Source organism: Canis aureus, chromosome 5 (genome assembly GCF_053574225.1).
Source record: "Canis aureus isolate CA01 chromosome 5, VMU_Caureus_v.1.0, whole genome shotgun sequence".
NCBI lineage: Eukaryota > Metazoa > Chordata > Mammalia > Carnivora > Canidae > Canis > Canis aureus.
In genome coordinates this window covers 75894194-75914132 of record NC_135615.1, presented here as the reverse complement: position 1 = coordinate 75914132, position 19939 = coordinate 75894194, and the positions used below count along the sequence as shown (strand labels likewise).

The 19939-nt window shown below is 50.5% G+C and overlaps 1 protein-coding gene and 1 long non-coding RNA gene across 3 annotated transcripts in view; one reads left to right on the top strand and one right to left on the bottom strand.

Annotated features, from left to right (window-relative positions):
• Positions 1-19939, top strand: part of NCMAP (non-compact myelin associated protein) — a 41986-nt gene that overhangs the window by 8008 nt on the left and 14039 nt on the right. The gene's annotated exons all lie outside the window — the stretch shown is intronic.
• Positions 7021-19834, bottom strand: LOC144313521 (uncharacterized). Its single transcript, XR_013379162.1, has 3 exons — positions 19739-19834; positions 7972-8149; positions 7021-7485 (listed from the first exon to the last, which is right to left on the bottom strand). It is a non-coding gene; the product is annotated as an uncharacterized LOC144313521 (long non-coding RNA).

Genomic DNA, 19939 nt, shown 5'->3' with positions numbered 1-19939 from the left:
TTGTGCTGGTTATGTGATGCCGGGGAGCCAACCACTCCAAAACTTGGGTGCCTCAAAAACCACTTTTTTTTTTTTTTTTTGTCTCATGGCTTTACAGGTTGGCCAGGGTCAGCTGGGAGGTTCTCACATGGGGTCTCTCACCTGGGGCCCCCCTGGGGCCCATCAGCACTGGCTGTCGGATGGGATCCCAGCTGGGGCTGTCAACGAGAGCATCCCCCTGGGGCCTCCCTGTGGGCCTTGGGCTTCTCAGGGCCCAGCAGCTGGGTTCCGAGAGGGCGGTTTCCAGGAGGAAGCACGTGGGAAGCAGAAGCTGCCATGCCAGGGCTGTAGCTAGAACTGCCAGTGGCACTTCCACCATATTCTAGGGGTCCTAGTGGTCATGGGGCCCACCTGGATTCCAGCGAGTGGCAAGGTGGACTCTGCCTCTTGGTGGGCATAGGGCCTGGGACATGCTGCTGAGGATCATGTGGGATGGAAGATTCTGTGCAGCCAGATTCCCAGGAGCGCAAGCACTAGTGGGTCTGGAGAAAGGAAGCGTCTCATTCTACCTGCCTGGGGTGGGAGGAAGGGAGGAGACAAGTGTTGGTGGATAAGGTTGAGAAGAGTCCCTGGAGGATGCTGACTGCCAAGACCAAGTCAGAAGTGACTGATCGTATTGGAGTGGCAGAGAGATGCTGTGCAGAAAGCTAAAGGCCTGGCAGCTCTAGACTTTGAATTCCTTTTGCAAGAAGCGAGTCCCCAGGGAAGAGGCTGTGCCATCTGTTCCTTCACGGTAGCATATCCCAACCCCACGATGGAGTAAAAACCACGCTGCCCCCAATGCACTGGGCAGTTGTCAGACAGTTGTTGGATGCTGGGTGCGTGGCCAGGCCAGGTGCTATGCAAGTCAGTCTACGATTCATCAGCCATTGGACTATCCTAGAAATTCCAGTATCTCTGCCTTCATTCTGACTGTTGGCAGGCCAGGTCCGAGGACCCAGAAGAGATCCCATAGGACCAGCCAAGAGGGAAGGTTCTTGGCTTCAGAAAGGATAGAAATTAAACTCAAACCCACAAGAGGTGAAAACAGAGTTTAAGGAAGATATAGAGAGAGCAGATACAGTCTACTCAGGAAAGAAAGGACAGAGTCTCATCTTTGTTCGGGGCCTGGGGGTTTTATTGAGGACAGCAGTTGGGTGCTTGTGTCCTCTCAGGCAACCAGGAACCTGTTAGAACAGAGAACCGGGCCCACGTGTTGATTCCTTGGAGCCAGGGGGTGTTGGCATCCAGATGTCTTCGAGCACCAGTGATCTGGAATACGGTATGATAGCTTTGTCTGGTCATTCTCAGCTGCTCTTTACTTAGGTGTTACCTCTTCTAGAAAAATCATTAACTCCTCGCCCCTTACAAGGAGGCTATATGCTATCTGCCTTACAAAGCATGTGTAGAGGAGGGTGGGGGTGCAGGTCCTAGCAAGAAGAGAAGCAGGAAAAGGAACAGAAGAAGATTTGTAAGGGGCTCCTTCAGTCTCCCTGACTCCATTCTTTTGCTTCCAGAACCCCTCTTGGGCGCTTCATGGCCCCAGAATCCTTTGTGAGGCCAAGGATCCTGTTTTTTTACTAAAATATTAGGGTCCAAGCCCAAGCACTGTAGGAGCCCAGAGGACAGTGTGACGCCTCTGGAGTCTGCAGGGAGCTGAGTGGGGAGCTCCGATGGGCATCGCTAGAACTCAGGGAGCCAGAGTCTGGAGAGTTCAGCGCACGTTCGAACCTGACCCTTCTTTGGCATTTGCTTAAGCCCATCTCTTCCATGAAGCTTCTCTCTGTGTGCGTGCATTCATTCATTGATTCACTCAGGTGTCTTCTTAAATGGCAGCTCCCTGCCCCCCAAGTGCTGAGTGCTGGCCACATGGCTCCAAGGCAGGTTTTGTCCCTCGGGGAGCTCCTAGAATAGAAGGGAAGGCAGACCTGTCTACTAATTACACTTTCCTGTCCTGAGTACTCTAACCGAGGTCCCTAGGAGATGCTGTGAAGATCCTCAGAAGAGACTGACCTTTTTGAGATTGGTGGCGAGGCTTTGGGCAGGTCTGGGGGTTAGCATGCATGGCTAAATGACTTTTTTTTTTTTCTTTTAAGATTTTATTTATCTGATTCAGAGAGAGAATGCAAGCAGGGGGAGCAGCAGGCCGAGGGAGAGGGAGAAGCAGGCTTCCTGTTGAGCAGGGAGCCCGATGCAGGGCTCGATCCCAGGACTCTGAGATCATGACCTGAGCCGAAGGCAGATGCCTAACCGACTGAGCCGCCCGGGGGCCCCGCTGAATGACTTTGGTACGCAAAGCCCTCACACGTGCCTGATTTATACAGCGAGGCTAAGTGATCGGCATCTACTATTAACAATTTGACTGTTGCAACCAGGAGTGGACAGGAAACACAAAGCGCAGCTTGCATGTGAGGCAACAGGCTCAGAAGAGGTTAAAGTCACAGGCCTGAGGTGACCCCACTAAGCTGGAATCCAAGCCCAGGGTAACTCTAGAACCCCTACGTCAGTCCGCCCTAGCTCACTGCCAGTCCACACTGCCAGTTCCCTTCCCAGAGAGGGGACCGACCCCGTGGGGAGGAGGAAAGCCCAACATTCCCAAAGGGCCCAGGTAGGGCCTGTGTGGGTGCCGTGGCGTGCCGGGAGAGGAGGCCGGAGGCGTAAGGGCGGCGGGCGCCAGGCCAGGGGAGCCAGGGGAGCCAGGGGGCTTGATTCCGTCTCTCTGCAGGCTCCGCAGGTTCCACCCTGGACTCTCTCCTCCCATGACACTGTCCCCCGAGGGCTCCTCAGCTCCCGTCCACGTCCTCAGGGGCAGAGCCGGGCCTGGACCAGCCACCTCCCGACTCCAGGCCTGGAGCTCACCCCCCGGCCCGGCCTCCCTCGCAGGCTGTGGTGTTTGCTCAGAACTGGAGCCCAGGGGCAGAGAGCACAGAAATATTTATTTATGTCATGGCCAACCCTAGCTCCCGGAGGCCCCGAAGGGGTACCTCACAGAGAGGTTCAGTTGTTCAGTTATGTAAGCCCGAGAGGCCATAGCAGGAGGGACAAGGAGCTGCATTATAACCACTTTTCCCTCAGCCCTGGACACATTTTGAAGCTGGATAACTTGACTTTTCCCTCTTTTTCTTCCTCTCTCGTCTTATTGACCTGGCATCTCTGGGGATCTTGGTGGTTCTGGATCATGCGTTGATTTTAGTCTGGTTCTGGTGAGACTGGGGTTTGGGGAGATCTTCCTGGAGGTGAGGGAGGGGAGAGAATATATTCAGCCTCCTTCCTGCCAAATGCTACACCAGAGGCTCTATCGTCAAGATCGCTCCCTTTTTTTTTTTAATTTAAATTCTAGTTAGTTCACGTACAGTGCAATATTGGTTTCAGGAGTAGAATCCAGTGGCTCATCACTTACATACAACACTCAGTGCTCATCACCAGTGTCCTCCTTAACGCCCATCCCCCACGTAACCCATTCCACCACCCCTCTGTCTGTCCTCTATCGCCAGGTGTCCCTTGTGGCTTGTTTTTCCCTCTCTCCTTTTTTTCTTTTCTTCCTTCCCCACATGTTCATCTGTTTTCTTTCTTAAATCCCACCTAGAGTGAGGGGCACCTGGGTGGCTCAGCAGTTGAGCGTCTGCCTTGGGTTCAGGTCGTGATCCCAGAATCCTGGGATCGAGTCCCTCATCAGGCTCCCCACAGGGAACCTGCTTCTCCCTCTGCCTGTGTCTCTGCCTCTCTCTCTGTGTCTCTTATGAAGAAATAAATAAAAATCTTAAAAAAACAATCCATCACCTGTCTTTCTCTGACATATTTCACTGAGCGTAATACCCTCTAGCTCCATCCACATTGTTGCAAATGGCAAGATTTCATTCTTTCTGATGGCTGAGTTGGATTCCATACTACATCTATACCACATCTTTATCCATTCATCAGTCAATTTAGGCTCTTTACCCAAACATCAACCCTATGAAGGAGGTCCCATTTATTACCTCTATTTTACAGAAAGGAATGGAGATACAGAGAGGTTAAGTAACTTTGCAAAGCTGGACACCCAGCAGAGCCAGGTCAGTCTGGCTTTGATGCTTCTGGTTTTCAGACCTCTCACTTGGGTCTGTAACAGGGATTCTTAAGAGAGCAGGGGTGCCAGCTTCTCCTTACGGAGGAAGTTTCTCCACAGCTTATTCCCAGTATATCCCTCACATCTGATCTCCACTCTGGCCTTCCCTACACACTCAGCTCCACTGAGCCGGGACCCTCACTGTCCCATCCTCTCACCAAGATGTACACTTCCCTTCCTGACTGTGCTCATCCCACTCCTGCCCCCTTGTCTCTACTCCTGCCATTCTGCCCAGCAAGAATATCACTCCTCCCTTCTTCACCTTACAAAATCCCAGTAAAATACAATAACAACAATAAAAATATTCATTGAGCAAAAGCAGTGAAGTGTGCTGGCTAACAGCATGAAATGCGGGGTGTTTTGCCTGGGTTCCACCCAGTTCCACCACTTTTGCATGATCTCAGGCAAGTTACTTAACCTCTCTGGACCTCAGTTTCTTCATCTGTAAGATAGAGATAGTAATGTCCACCTCAATAGGGTTCTTATGGGAGTTATAAAAATAAAAGCAATACAAATAGAAACAAAGTTCTTAGAAAAATTGTAGGAAGTGCTCATTAAATGCTTATTCTTGGGATGCCTGGGTGGCTTAGCGGTTGGACGCCTGCCTTCGGCTCAGGGCATGATCCTGGAGACCCGGGATCAGGTCCCACATCGGGCTCCCTGCATGGAGCCTGCTTCTCCCTCTGCCTGTGCATCTGCCTCTCTCTCTCTCTCTCTCTCTCTGTCTCTGTCTCTGTCTCTCATGAATAAATAAAATCTTAGAAAAAAATAAATGCTTATTCTTAACATGGAACCCTCAAAATATGAGTTAGATTGCCTGGGTTCACATTGCATCTCAATTGGTGACGTTGGCCAACTTATTTAACCCTCTTGGGGCTCAGTTTCTATATTTAAGAAATTTAAATGCTAATATGCTTTCTACTTTGGGTGGATGAGTCCAGTATGGGACATGACCATCCATTGAAGAGAAGATGCTAACTGGCCAGTGGGGAAGGAGGGACACAGAGCTGTGAGAGCACACAGCACAGGGGTTTTAAGTGATTATTGGGGTAAAGAATCAAATGTGTCAGTAGGTGAGGAAAGTGTGCTCAGTACGTGCAAAGGCCCTGTGGCAGGGCTGGGAGGGATTTACAGGGATGAGCTCAGGCAGAGAGGAGACTGGAGGGGTCTACAGGATCTGCATACTGCACAGAAGATTTGTTGACCACTGTAAGTTCTAGTTTGGAGTAGACTTGAAGTTTTTAGACATTACTGTGGCTGCATCCTGAAGGATTGCAGAGGCCCAGGCCAGAGGCAGGCTGGGCCCTTTGGGAGGTTATGGCAGCATTGCAGGGGAGAGAATAGAACCCTGCGCCTGAGCAGGGATGGGGATGAGGAGGGAGACAAGAAGGAACATTTGTAAGAAATGAAGATAAATCTGAAAGGCCTGGGCAATAAGCGGGTGGACTAATGGCAAGCGACCACTTTAAGTTTCTGGCTTCAGAAGCTCCAGGGTTGCTGGTATCATTCCCTGAAATGGGGACCCCCAGCTTTTGTGACCAAGAGACTGCCTGGGCCCTCATGAAGCGGACAGCCTAGCTGGGGAGAGCTGCCACGTAATCACGATGATGGGACAGTAGCTCATTGAGTCATTTAACAATGATTGTAATAGTGAATTAAGCACAGGATTTGAATCCTGGTCATCTAGTGCCAGAGCCTCTGTGTAGCACCCTGCACTACTGCCCACGTGCCATCATTTCATCTCTAAGTGCCTCCCAGGTGCCAAGAATGGTGCCAGCCAGGCACTGAGATGTCAGCATTGAATGAAAAGACAAGTGCCCTGTTCTCACAGTCGGGGGGGATGGCGGGGTCACAAACAAGACAGCTTGAGCTGGTGAAGAGCATGAAAGAGGGTAAATGAGATCATTCCTGGGGGGGGGGTGTAGGGAAAACCTTAGACAGAATGGTAACATTTAAACTGACACAAGAATAAAATTGCACTGGGGCCCCCTGGGTGGCTCAGTCTGTTTAAGCATCTGCCTTTAGCTCGGGTCATAATCCTGGGGTCCTGGGATTGAGCCTGCATCAGGCTCCTTGCTCAGCGCAGAGTCTGCTTCTCCCTCTCCCTCTGTCTGGTGCTCCCCCTGCTTGTGCTCTTTCTCAAATAAATAAATAAAATCTTTTTTTAAAAAGACTAAAATTGCATAATCACATGGTAATTTACCACTCCAGTAGGGTGTAAGGGCAGAAGTGACAAGCTTCATGAAGGAGCAATTTCTGGGGTCAAATGGGAAAACATTCGACATAAATTTCTGATGTATTTGAAGGCTTGGTTTTGAAGTATAAGTAGGAGTTCACCAGGCAGACAGGGTCAGGAAGTCATCCGAGAGAGAAGCACAAATAGAAGCAGAGGCAAGTAACATTACGGGATGTGTGTGCGCAGCACAAGGTGCTTGGCGTTTCTGACGTGTAGTGCGTAGGCTCTCCATATGGCCTCCGATGCCGGACCGATGTGGTTTCCTTTTTGTCTCCACTGTTTAGCACCATCTCCAGCACACAGAGTGGGATGAGGGAATATTTACCGGATAAGTGAATGCACGAACACACGAATGAGGTACTGGTGGCAGGAGAGGCAGCAAAGGGAGCAGGACAGAGTGTAAATCAGTGTTATCCAGTGTAACGTTACGTGCGCCACTCATGTAGTTTGAAATGTTCTAGAAGCCACGTTTAAGAAGTAAAAGAGAGGCACCTGGGTGGTACGGTCAGTTAAGCATCTGACTCTTGGTTTTGGCTCAGGTCATGATCTCAGAGTTGTGGGATCAAACCCCTCTTCGGGCTCCACACTGGGTATGGAGCCTGCTTAAGATTCTCTCTCTCTCTCAAAAAAATTTTTTTAAAAAAGTAAAAAGCAGGCTAAATACACTTGAGAATATATTTTATTTGACCCAATATATCCCAAACATTCTCAAACAGGTAATCAATGTTAAGAAATTCCTAACGAGATTTCTACTACTACTAAGTACTGGAGTATTTATTTATTTATTTTTATTTTTAAAAATTTTTTTAGTACTGGAGTATTTAATACAATATCTAATACTGGAGTATTTCTAATTCTTCTACTTTGGACTCAGTCTTTGAGATCCCGTGGGTATTTCACGGGTGCATCACGTCCCGCTTCACCCCAGCTGCGTTTCCAGGCCTCGGGAGGCCCGCGTGAGCCCCGGCTACCGTGTTGGAAAGTACGTGTCTCCGCGCTGCCAGGCAATAGAAAACCTGCTGAGCCGTTTGGACTTCATTCAGCTCAGCCGATGAGAGGCCGCTGAGGGTCTGGCCAGTGGGCTGTGGCCATGAAGCTCTGTCCGTGGCTGTTCAGCTGATGGCTCCTGAGAGTGGAGAGGCAAGGCGGAGAGGCACACTCGGGATGTATCTCACTCCACTTGGCCGTGGGGTGACTGGGGTGGAGACAGGGCGCCCCCCACCCTGGAGACACTCCCTTGGTGCCCTCCAGAGCCCAAGGCCCCCACCCTGCCAATAACCACCCTCCTTCTGTGACTCTGAGCCCCTGTTTCTGAGGCTGTCATGGTCCCTGAACATAGGCTTTAGCAGAGTGCGGCATCTGCTGTCATTCGTGGGTAAACAGACGTGGCTCTGGGCAGCTGCGCGAGGAAATGAAGCATCTCTTAGTGTGTTTAGCAACAGCCCCACCTGGCTTAGCTCCCTCGGGACCACCTGGGGATGCACTGGCCCATGGAGGCACATGCTCAGGTGCTCGCCCCCTGCTCCCTGTGGCTCAGCACCCCCAGGAGTATGCCTTACACCCCTTATACCACTCCTGCTCATTTTTGTATTTCCTTGGACCCCAGACTCACACTGCCTTGCACATTCTGCACACCATAAAAGCGTCTTCCACGTTTCCTCTAACTCAGAGGCCGAAGTGTTGGGTACTGGGAGGCCCCTGGTTTGGGAAGCAGAAAACCAGGTCCCACTCCTGCTTTGGTAGCTCTGTGACTTTGGGTGGGTTACTGGGCCTCTCTGAGCCTCCGGTTCCTTGGGTGTAAAGCAGAAAGAGTGCAATGAGGATTAGATGAGATTGTGACCACGAAGGCCAAGCACAGTGCTAGGCCCAGAGGAGGAGCCCAGCCTGAGCAGTCATGACTGCCTGCTAAGTGTCCATTGTCCCCCACCGCAGCTCCTTGGGAACCAGGCCCAGCTCACACACCCGGGGCCCCGGATGCTCCCAGCCTGCCCGCCTGTGGTCCTCTCAGGCTGTCAGCCTCGGGATAGGCCTCACCCAGCCTTGAAGCTAGAGTCTGGCAAAGACAGGGGCCTGTGGCTCAGCTCTGTGGGAGTGAGGGTCTGCATTCCTGGATTCTGGGTTCCATGAGCGATGCTGCAGAGACGACCCTGGGCACCCTCAGGCCTTCGCGGTGGCACCTGGGACAGGTCAGCCCTGAGAGAACCGCGAGGCAGTTCCAGGGCTGGCTTACCCACTGGGCACAGCAGACACGGAGCTCACAAAACTTTTAAGGGCCCTCCAAAATATTTAACTTCTTTGAAAATCAGAGGGGAAGAAAGCCAGCTTCCAGAGAGGTAGAAAATGTTTCCATCTTTTTCTCACATCACATCATATTTCTTTACATTTTTAAAAGATTTTATTATTTATTCATAAGAGAGGCAGAGACACAGGCAGAGGGAGAAGCAGGCTCCATGCAGGGAGCCCGATGCGGGACTCGATCCTGGGACCCCAGGATCACGCCCTGGGCCAAAGGCAGGCGCTAAACCGCTGAGCCACCCAGGGATCCCTTTACATGTTTTTCTCACAATTTTTTTCACATCAGGAAAAAATAAATATTTAAAGCCCATGAAAATTTATTACCGTGGGGGTAGGGGGCACAAAAGCCACAACGCGGCCCTGACCAATTCTTCATTCGGTCAGATGGTTTTGTTGGGCAGGGCCCTTTCTGTCAATTCTTGTTCAAGCCTGGTCCAGCTGCACACATACCTTTGCTTCCTCAGATGGGGAAAATGAGACTCATGGAGGGTAAATAAGTTGCTCACGACAGTGAGTGTGGAGGTGACCGAGGTGGGATTTGAGCTGGGGTCCATCTGAGTCCAAACGATTTCCTTCATCACAACACACTGTTTGCAAATTCTTCATTTTATCTAATTTGGTCCTCACAGCGCTGAGTGTGGGGGGGACAATCCCATTTTAAAGCTCAAGGAACTGAGGCCCAGAGCGGAGGAGGAAGTACCTTGCTCTCAATCACTTGCCTAGCCCGTGAGGGGCCTAGCCGGTGAGGGAGTCAGGGCCTAGCCCTCTCCTCCCAAACGCTCCCTGCGGCCCTACTGCCTGCACCCTCCACCCTCACCTCAGCCACCGTGTGGCTCCCCTCACCTTCTACCCACCTCCTTTCTTCTGCCCACTTCCCCAGCACCGCCCCCCACCAGGGGACGCTCAGGCCCACCTCCTAACAAAGCTGGGGACTGGCCCTGCCATCTCAGAGGGTGGGGAGCAGAGAGAGGCAACGGGCCAGAGGCCAGAGTGAAGGTTTAAAGGCAACCCCGGGTCCCCCAGACAAACACCCCTCTGTAGCTCACGGCCTGTTGTGACTGGCCATGGGCCAGCCTCACCAAGGGCGGCTCCAAGGGCTGGGCTGGTTCCCCCACCTCCTGTCCTGTCTGCAGGCCAGTGCCTGCCAACCCCGGGCTCGGGCAGGAAAGGGCAGGGGTGTTCCCTCTGGAATGGAGGGTGTGGGAGGCCAGTGAGAGTTGGGGAGGGCGAGGGACGCTGGGCGAGCCGCAGGGCCGAAGGCGCGTGAGAGGGAGGTCACTGGGTCCCAGCTGTGCATTTTGCAGAAGAACAAACCAAAGTCCAGATCGAACAAACGACTTGCCCAAGGTCACACAGCAAGTGAGTGACAGAGGTACTCCTGACTTCCGCCCCGGGAGATCTTACCCCCCTAGCGGGTCTCCCAGGCAGAGTGGCGGTGGCGACTCCCGTGTATGGGCAAGAGGGCGAGCTCCACACACCAGGCCAGGAGGTCGCATGTTAAAATTACAGGGTAAGTCTAGCTTCCCTAGAATTCCATGCGCCACTGCAGATATTCCAGACAGCGTCTGCATCCTAAACTCATTAATTACCAACACTGGGAGGTCAGTCAAGTGCGTGGAAAAGGAGGAGGGAGAGTCAGAGAATCAAAAGCAAGACCATTGAGAAGTTGGTATTAGGGACAAATCCAGATTATTGGAGTTTGTAAGAGGACACCGGCCTGGGTTCTTATTATTTTTTTTTTTAATTTTTATTTATTTATGATAGTCACAGAGAGAGAGAGGCAGAGACACAGGCAGAGGGAGAAGCAGGCTCCATGCACCGGGAGCCCGACGTGGGATTCGATCCCGGGTCTCCAGGATCGCGCCCTGGGCCAAAGGCAGGCGCCAAACCGCTGCGCCACCCAGGGATCCCTTTTACCTTATTATTATTTTTTTTTAAACGGCCTGGGTTCTTAAAGACAGCTATAAGGAGCCACACAGGAGCCCTGGGGGACAGGGCACCTGGTGCCAGGAGATCTCTGGTGCCTGTTTGGGTTTGGTTTTTGCCCTGTACTCCCACCACCACCACCCTTTTTTTTTTTTTTTAAGATTTTATTTATTTATTCATGAGCGATACAGACAGGGAGGCAGAGACACAGGCAGAGGGAGAAGCAGGCTCCCCGTGAGGAGCCCGATGCAAGGACCCTGGGATCATGATCTGAGCCAAAGGCAGATGCTCAACCGCTGAGCCACCCAGGCATCCCAAATCCCCATTTTTTCCCCCAGAAGTTTGCAGTTGCCTGTTCCATGGGATACAAAACTCAATTACATCTATGTGTTCATGCTCTAGGAGGTGGCAGTTAGAAACAGCTCAGAAACCGGGGTCTGTGCAGTAGCAGGGGGCTGAAAGCAGAGCTGAGGGCAGTGAGGGCCGGGTGGGGTCTCCCCGATTGCCCACCAGCCCGTTCCTTCTAGGTTTGGTTTGGTTCTTACTATTGTTGTCATTGATCTTGTTTCACATGTATCAACAAGGAGTTCTCAAACATGTTCCAAATGAACCTTCCTGTCTCCATGCGCCTGGATGCCTCGATGGCCCTCAGTTTCCCCATTTGTAAGGAGACAGCCATGGACTCGGTAGTTTTCAGACTGGTTTCCATGGAGTCCCTTGACCATAAGGAGTTGCCTCCCAGGACTGCCACCAGGGGTGAGGAGGGGTGAATGAGACATTGAAGAGGGGGTGTAGAAGGGAGGCATGTGGTCCCTTAAGCCCTTTGGGGAAGCTTACTTTTCTATCATAAATTCATTCCCCAAACTCTTCCAGAAAAGAGATCTCCTTTCAGTGTGGACCAACACATCAGAAAATCTGCCAGCTTCCCCTTTTCTGGTTGGTGGAATGTCCCTGCACCTCTGTCCTCCCCCGAGCCAGACTGTGAGTGATCCCCCCGGCTGTTGTAGGGTGCCACTCCGGGCTCCCCAGATCCCTGGGTCTCCTGTCCTACTTTATCCCTCCACTCGAGCTTCCCGGGGAAGGGTGCCTGGGGTGGGGTGGATTTTTCCTGAAGCTTCGCATGCCTGGAAACGTGGTTCTTCTACCTCTCCACTCAGTATTTAGTTTGGCTTGCTGTACACTTCTAGGCTGGAAATTATTTTCCCTCAGAACTTTGGAGAGTTGTCTCAGAGGTCCTAATGCTGCTGCTGTCAAATTCTGATTTCATCTGATTGTGGGTCCTTTTATTTGTTTTTGATCTTATTTAAAAAAAAATCTACAGACATGGATGAGATATTCTCTTTATGCCCTATGTTCTGAAAAGCCATAGTGATGAGCCCTATTGTGGGTCTTCTTCACTCATTGGGGACTCAGAGGGTCCTCTCATTCTGAAGACTCATGGCCTTCATTTCCAGGAAATTTTTGGGAATTCTTTGATAATTTTCTTCCCTTGATTTTCTCTTTTTAATCATTTGTGGGGGGCACCTGGGTGGGTCAATTGGTTAAGCATCTGACTACGGCTGAGGTCATGATCTCAGGGTCCTGGGATCAAGCCCCATGTCCTCGGGGAGTCTGCTTCCCCCTCTCTGTCTGCTGCTCCCCCTGTTTGTGCTCTCTCTCTCTGTGTGTCAAATAAATTTAAAAAAAATCTTTAATCGTTTGTGGAATTCTTATTAATAAGATGTCGGATCTCCTGGAGCAATCTGGTCTTTTTTGTTCCACTTTATGAGAAACTGTCTCATCTTCCAACTCTTCTAATGAAGTTTTTATTTCGTTTGTCATATATTTTTTTAATTTCTGGACACCCTTGCTTGTTCTCAGAATATTCTTTTCTTATAGCACCCTGTTCTTGTTTTATAGATGCAGTATTTTATCTCTCTGAGAACAAGAACATTTTCTTCCGCCCTTTGTATTGTCCATTTGTTTTAAAGGCCTCCAGCCGTTCATTTGGTTTGTTTGCTATCTGTCCATGGGGGCTTTTACCCCCAAAGATCTGCTGATCCTTGGCTGTCTGCTTCTGTTTAAAAGTAAGGCACTAAGAAGCTCATTTATTTTTTTTAAAGATTTTATTTATTTGAGAGAGAGAACACACGTGGGGGTGGGGAGGGAAGGGGCAGAGAGAGAAAGAGAAGCAGACTCCCCACTGAGCAGGGACCTGGACTCAAGGCTTGATCCCAGGACCCCGAGATCATGACCTGAGCTGAAAGCAGATGCTTAACCAATTGAGCCACCCAGGTGCCCTAAAAAGCTCATTAAAAAAAAAAAATGTCCTAAGAAGCTCTGGGTGTGGGTGTGGGTGTGGGCTTATCAATTAGTGACTTCATCGGCTCATTGGCAGGAACCTGGTCGTTTCATGGAGGAGCCCGTAACTTCTATCAGTATCTGTAGTCTGTTCCCTTTGGCTGATCAGTCTCTCCAGCCCCTCTCTAATTTTCTGCTTGGAGGTTGAGCTGGGCTTTACAAGTTCTGGCCCAAGGGGTTGTGAGCCCCACACCGCATGATTTAGACTTTCCCTCAGCCCCATTCGCAGCCAGGAATTAACCGCCACCAGCATTAGGTTTCTCTCAGAACTCTGAGTCCCAAAGTCAGATGTGCACTGAATCACCTAGGGATCTTGTCCAAGGCAGATTCATGTCCAGATGCTTGTCTAGTGTTCCTGATGAGGCCCGAGACTCTGCATTCCTAACAAAGTCCTCAGAGCTGCTGATGCTTTTGATACAAGGGCCACATTTTGGATGGCCGGGGTCTAGAGCCATGCTGCCCCATATAGCTTTATGCAATGGTGGACACATTCTAGCCCTGTGCTGACCAACATGGAACCACGAGTCACCGTAAATAGCACTTGAAATATGGCTGGGAGGACTAGAGCCCTGAACTGTAATTTTTTAAAAAGATTTTATTTATTTATTCATGAGAGACACACAGAGAGGCAGAGACACAGGCAGAGGGAGAAGCAGGCTTCCTGCAGGGAACCTGATGCCAGACTCGATCCTAGGACCCCAGGATCATGCCTTGAGCCAAAGGCAGATGCTCAACCACTGAGCCACCCAGGTGCCCCCTGAACTGTAATTTGTATTTAACTTTAGTTTTCATTTAAATTTAGGTGGCCACATGTGGCTCTCACGTTGGGCAGTGCAGATCTACCTCCTGAATCAGTCTGTAGAGGTGAACTTCCTGAATTGTTCAGGACACGGGAGGCCTATGGTGAGGGTGGGGTGGGGGGTCTGGTGGGGCTGGAGCTGAGGTGCTCCTCTTACGAACTTTCATCTTCCCTTTTTTAGTTCCACATGGCACTCAACTTTTGATGGTATCTGTTGCCACCCATTCGTGAGCTTTCCTGAGCTTCTTCAGCACAATCTATTTTTATTGTCCCCCCTGCCCCCCGCCACCCCAATCTCAGCCTTTTCCAGGCTGCAAAGTCACACACAGCCATAGGCGTGTCCAGCTTTCAAGGCTCAATTGGCCTCTCTCCAATGTGGTTTCTTCTCTGCTTTCCCTTCGGCCGTGTGGACTTATACATCTTCATTCCTTTACTGTCATCACAGGGGGTTTGAGGAGGACACAGAGATGAATGCTTGTTGTCTGCTCTATGTAACCCAAAGCCCCTCCACAGTTTTGTTTTTAAAGACTTTATTTTTTAAAGTAATCTCTACACTCAACGTGGGGCTTGAACTAACAACCCCAAGATCAAGTCACAGGCTCTACTGGATAGAACCACTCAGGTGCCCCGCTGCAATTTTTAAAAAATAAAAACAGTTCTGGGGGCACCTGGGTAGCTCAGTCAGTTGAGCATCCAACTCTTGATTTCAGCTGAGGTCATGATCTCAGGGTCATGAGATCGAGCCTTGCGTCAGCTGGGCATGGAGTCTCACTTGAGATTCTCTCCCTCTCCCTCTGCCCCTCGCCCAGCTTACGCCCACAGTCAATCTCTCTCTCCCCCTCCCTCCCTCTGCCTCTCCCTCTCCTTCTCTAATTAATTAATTTAAAAAAATAGTTCCCAAACTTGGTTTCTCCCAGGAAGCTGAATCTGTTCTTTTACCTGTCATTTGCTTATGGGCCAGGAGATTTGTCACACCCAGGAGCCTGGAGAAACCATCCCTAGGTCACTGAAGAGCCTATGAGCTGCTGGGGGAAGTCAAAGCCTCTACCTGTCTGAGGAGAGGGAGCCTGGCTAACCCACTCAATGTGGTTTCTCTATTCTCTGAAGGGACTGGGGGCTCAGGTGAGACCAGACAGCTGATGGCACCTTGCACACCAGAGCAAGGCATGTTTAAGACTGAAGACTTTCTTTTTGTTTTTTAAGATTTTATTTATTTATTCATGAGAGACACAGGGAGAGAGAGGGGGGCAGAGACACAGGCAGAGGGAGAAGCCGGCTCCATGCAAGGGAGCTTGACGCGGGACTCGATCCAAGGTCTCTAGGATCACACCCTGGGCTGAAGGTGGCGCTAAATCGCTGAGCCGCTCAGGCTGCCCATGACTGAAGACTTTCAAGGTGCCTGGGGGCTCAGTGGTTGAGCCTCTGCCCCAGCCAGCTGCTCCAAGGACTCTCTCTGCTCCTCTCCACAGCACTTCTCCCAATGCTCCCTCCCTATGCGTGCTGGTGCCCACCACTCCCTGGATATGTGATCCCTCCCTGCATCCCCCACGGTGGCAGAAAATGTCTCCTGAGGCACAGTGGAAGAAGCACGAGTGGATTGAGTACAAATCTTGAGGTCAGAGAGATGAGAGTCTAAATCCTATGTCTCAGGCTGAGTGTTGGCCCCCAGTGGTCACCACGTCCTAATCCCCAAAACCTCGGACCATGTTCCCTTATGTGGCAAAGAGGCATTGGCAGGTGTATTAAGTTAAAGGTTATGAGATGGGGAGAGTAGCCTGGATTACCCAGGTGCAGCCAGTGTAATCACAAAGGTCCTTAGAAGAGGGAGGCGGGAGAGCCAGTAAGAGGCTTCACGATGGAGGCAGAGGCCAGAGACGGAGAGATAGAAGATGCTCCACTGTGAGCTTGAAGGTCAAGGTGGAAGATGGGGCCATGGGCCAGGGAATGTCAGTGACCTGCCCCCAGCTAGAAACAACAAGGAAACAGATTCTCTTCTAGAGGCTCCGAAAGGAACACAGACCTTGATTTTAGCCCAGTAAGCCGGATTTTAGACCTCTGACCTCTAGAGCTATAAGAAAATTAATGTGTGTTGTTTTAAGTCACTTCGTTGGAGGTCATTTGTGACAGCAGCCCAGGAAACAAAGGCCTGCTAGCTCTGCTATATCTTAGCACCAGTTACCTAACCTCTCTGAGCCTCATTTCCCTCCTCGGGAAAAATAGAGGTAACATGTGAGAAAATACACACGAAGTACTCAGCATGGTAGTGGGGACGCAGGAAGCAGCGGAAGGACTGACAGCTGTTGTGTTTGTGGTCACCGTCATTGGCACTACTGGTCATCTGTCCACAGGTGTAAGTACAAACCGGACATTTTCTTTGTTGTCTAGACTCTCTGGGGTAGAAAGGATAGGGAATGGTCAAGAGACAGGCCTGTAACTGCTCGCCGTTCTCAACCTGGGGCGATCTGCCTCCCAGAAGACACTTGGAAAGCCTAGAGATATTTTTGGTTATCACAGCTGGGGGTGCTGTCGGCAGCTAGTGGGCAGAGGCCAGGGATGCTGCTAACCATCCTGCAATGACCAGGGCGGCCCCTGCGACTCAGGATTATCAGATGTAAACAGGGCCATGGTGAGGACCCCTGCCATCCTCTGAAGGTTTGTTATACCTCTTGGGCTCACAGTGTCAACAAGTAGAAAGAAGAGTGAGCACAGCCCTGGCCCAGCAGGGCCACTGACCCTCAGGGTGTCCCCAGGAATATTGCTTACCTCCTGGGAGGCTTGGCAGCCATGGGCACTTTCAAGGTAGAAGCTCTGAGTTCAAGACTCAGCTCCTGCGCTCGCTTGCTGTGAGATTTTGGGCAAGTTCCTTAACTTCTCTGAGCCTCTGTTTCCTGTCAGCAAAGTGGACATAGAAAGACCTGCCCTGTGGTGTTGATTAAACAAGAAAACGTGTAGAAGCCCAGTGCCCAGTGCTTTGTCAGTGTCTCCTTAGTTTGCTTCCCTTCCCGACCAGCATGTCAAGGGGGGATTATTTCCCTTTGACATAGTCCCTTAGGAGGCATCAACTTTTTAACCTTTTAAGCTTTCTCCCCCTTGGGGACGGTAGGACACAGGGAGACTTACATGGGGGCTCAGTGTGGTTTGAGTACTCTGGGGAGCTGGCCGTTGGCTTGCACCCCAAGACTGAGGGGCAGAAGGAAGCCACAGGTCACATTCCAGCTCTGGGTCGGTCTCAACCACAACGCCCACAGGTCTCCCTCCTGCTGACTCCTGGCACAGCCTGTGCTGCCTTTTTGGCACAGGGCACAAATCTGCCTTGTGACCACTTTCATCTGGGTTTTCTATTTATAACTCTTAGTGCATGGAACTTATCAGGCTTGCAGGTCTTGGTTGGAAGCTCTTTGGGGGCACCTTTCACGATAGTGTGAGCCACGAAAATCAGAATAAAGGATGTTCAAGCCAAAATTTGACAGGGTGGGTAAATAGGACTTAATAGATGTGGTGGGCCTGAAATCTGGACTTCCGGATCCAAAGGCCACTGCTTTTTCCATAGGACTTCAATATGATAGTGATTAGGCACCTCCATGATCACTGCTGAGCTAGACATGGGGGGGGCGGGGGAGGTGATCCGCACTCAATATTGATTGGAGGAAAGATCCTAAAGGAAACAACTCCAGGGGGACCTGAGTGGCTCAGTCAGTTGAGCCTCAGCTTTCAGCTCAGGTTGTGATCCCAGAACCCTGGGATCAAGCCCCGCATCAGTCTCCCTGCTCAGCACGGAGTCTGCTTCTCCCTCTCCCTCTGTCCCTCCCCGCTGCTTGTGCATTCTCTCTCTCCCTCTCTCCCTCTAATAAATAAAATCTTTAAAAAAAAAAAAGGAGGGGATCCCTGGGTGGCTCAGCGGTTTAGCGCTTGCCTTTGGCCCAGGGCATGATCCTGGAGTCCCTGGATCGATTCCCACATCGGGCTCCCAGCATGGAGCCTGCTTCTCCCTCCTCCTGTGTCTCTGCCTCTCTCTCTCTCTCTGTCTATCTCTATCATAAATAAATAAATAAATCTTAAAAAAAAAAAAAAAAGGAAACGATTCCACTTCCATCCTCTGTGTCTGAGCTCTAGGGATGTGATCCCCATGGTCTTTGAACATGGAATGACCGGGAAAATGAATAGAAGAATGAGTAGAAGGATGAAGGTGTGTTATAGTAGATGGATGGGTGGGCGGGTCCAGGAATGGATGGGAGGATAAAAGAATGGATAAATACATGAAACAAGAAATGTACTTCCTAATTTCTGGAAACCAACCATGAGGAATATGTATTCAGTGTGTAATTGTGTGTGGCCCCAAGTTCAAGGGAGCAGGAAGCCAATTCAGACCCCACCTTTGGGAGCTGTGACACACAGCAGGACAAAGTCATGCAGGCAGGGCAGATGGGGTGGGGGTGATGATGTGAAACCCAATATGAGTGGAGAGTATGGGTGGTGGCCATTGAGGATTCAGGCAGACTCGGGTCACCATGTAGCCAACAGAATGTTTGAAGGTTCGGTCCTGAGAGTCCCATTAATGCTGCTGCCAAGTGAAATCCCCTCTGCAGAGCTCTCCCTGGTTTTTTCCAGGTGCCTTTGAGGAAGGATTCCTGCCTTCCAGTCAAAATTGCACATGCTGTCCTCCTTCTCCTAATGTCCCCAGAGTCAATTATCTGCAAGGAAGGATGAGCTTTTGGAAGACACTGGTTCTCAAGTTAAGCTATGAATGACTACAATGCAATAGAACCACAGATTTGAAAGGCCCTTAGTGATCACCCCCAAACTGGACCATTGTATAGACAGGAAAACCAAGGTCCAGAGAAGGGAGAGGACTTTCCAAAGTCCCATGGCCAGTCATTGGCAATGGAAACCCTGCTCTCCTGGTTCTCACCCCCAGTTATGAATCTGTGGCATGCCCTTCCCCTGTCCATCCGGCAACCCCTTGCTCTACCGGCTCCATTAGGATTTTTGCCTTCCTGGTGGAGGTTTTACTATTCCTCAGTGGAAATGAAAGAGAAAGTCAAACCCTCCAGAAGCTGTAGTGAATCCCTCTTCAGATCCCCCCTTGGGACAGGGCTTCACGGTCTGGTTCTCTGACCGCCCTGTACATACTTGAGTTTGACCAGATGCAGCTAACACTTGGCCAGGTAGAGAACTGAGAGCTCAGGTCCAAGGAGAACAGGGAGAGCACAGACTGAGGACAGAAGAGAAAGGAGAAGAGGGGCCAGGAGCTGAGCTTTACCACTCACCCACCATCCACCAGGCACTGCGCCGAGTAATTCTATCTCACTGATTCTCTCACCCTAGGAGATAGCAGGTATTATCCATGCCTTCCAAGTGAAACCACTGAAGCCTACAAAAGTGCCTCGGCCTATAGGGCTGGTCGGAGATGAGGCCAAGATGAAAACCCAGACAACCTGACCCCAAAGCTCCCGCTGGGTCGTGAGCTTATAGACAGTGTGCCAGAACACCACCAGGAAGTCTTCCAGAGCCACCCACGAGGAGCTGGAATTTCTCTCCTGAGGGCCCACATCAATAAGGTCAAGGCTAACAGGGGCCAATGCAAAGTCTTGCACTTAAGTTCAAAATGACATTTGCACAAGAGCGTAATGGAGACCTGGTTACTGGGCAGCAGCTGATCATAATATTGTTCCGTCATACTGCAGCTGCTATTGCCTTATATTTCCAAAGCACTTTGCAGTTTAGAAAGCCCTTCTACTTGCCGACCTCAGGCCTTTGATTGACCATAAACAAGCATAAGAATAAGTCTGGAAAGGGTTTTGAGAGTATATCAGTAGGGTGTGTATGAGCACCTGTGACTGCCTGTAAGGGTAATGAGCTATTTGTTTGCATTAATCCAGCATAGTATCAATAGACTTTGTGCACAGCCACTGTGCTAAATATATTACATGTTTAACCCATGCAGGACATTATCATCGTAAAGATCGTTTGAAGGAGCTTAGAATACTTGCCCTGGGAAAAAAATAATCAGAGAACATACCATTGCTGTTTTCAAGGGCAGAAAGCTCTTTTACTTAAGAACGGATTGGGTTCACAGGACCTTTACCAACCCTTGGTTGGTTGGGTTAAGCAGGACATCCTGTAGCCAGCTGCTAGTGCCACCTGTTGGTGGGAGGTAAAATTGATGTGCTGATATTACCTGCTGCGGTCACTGTTTCATCCTTGAAGTTTGGTTTCACCT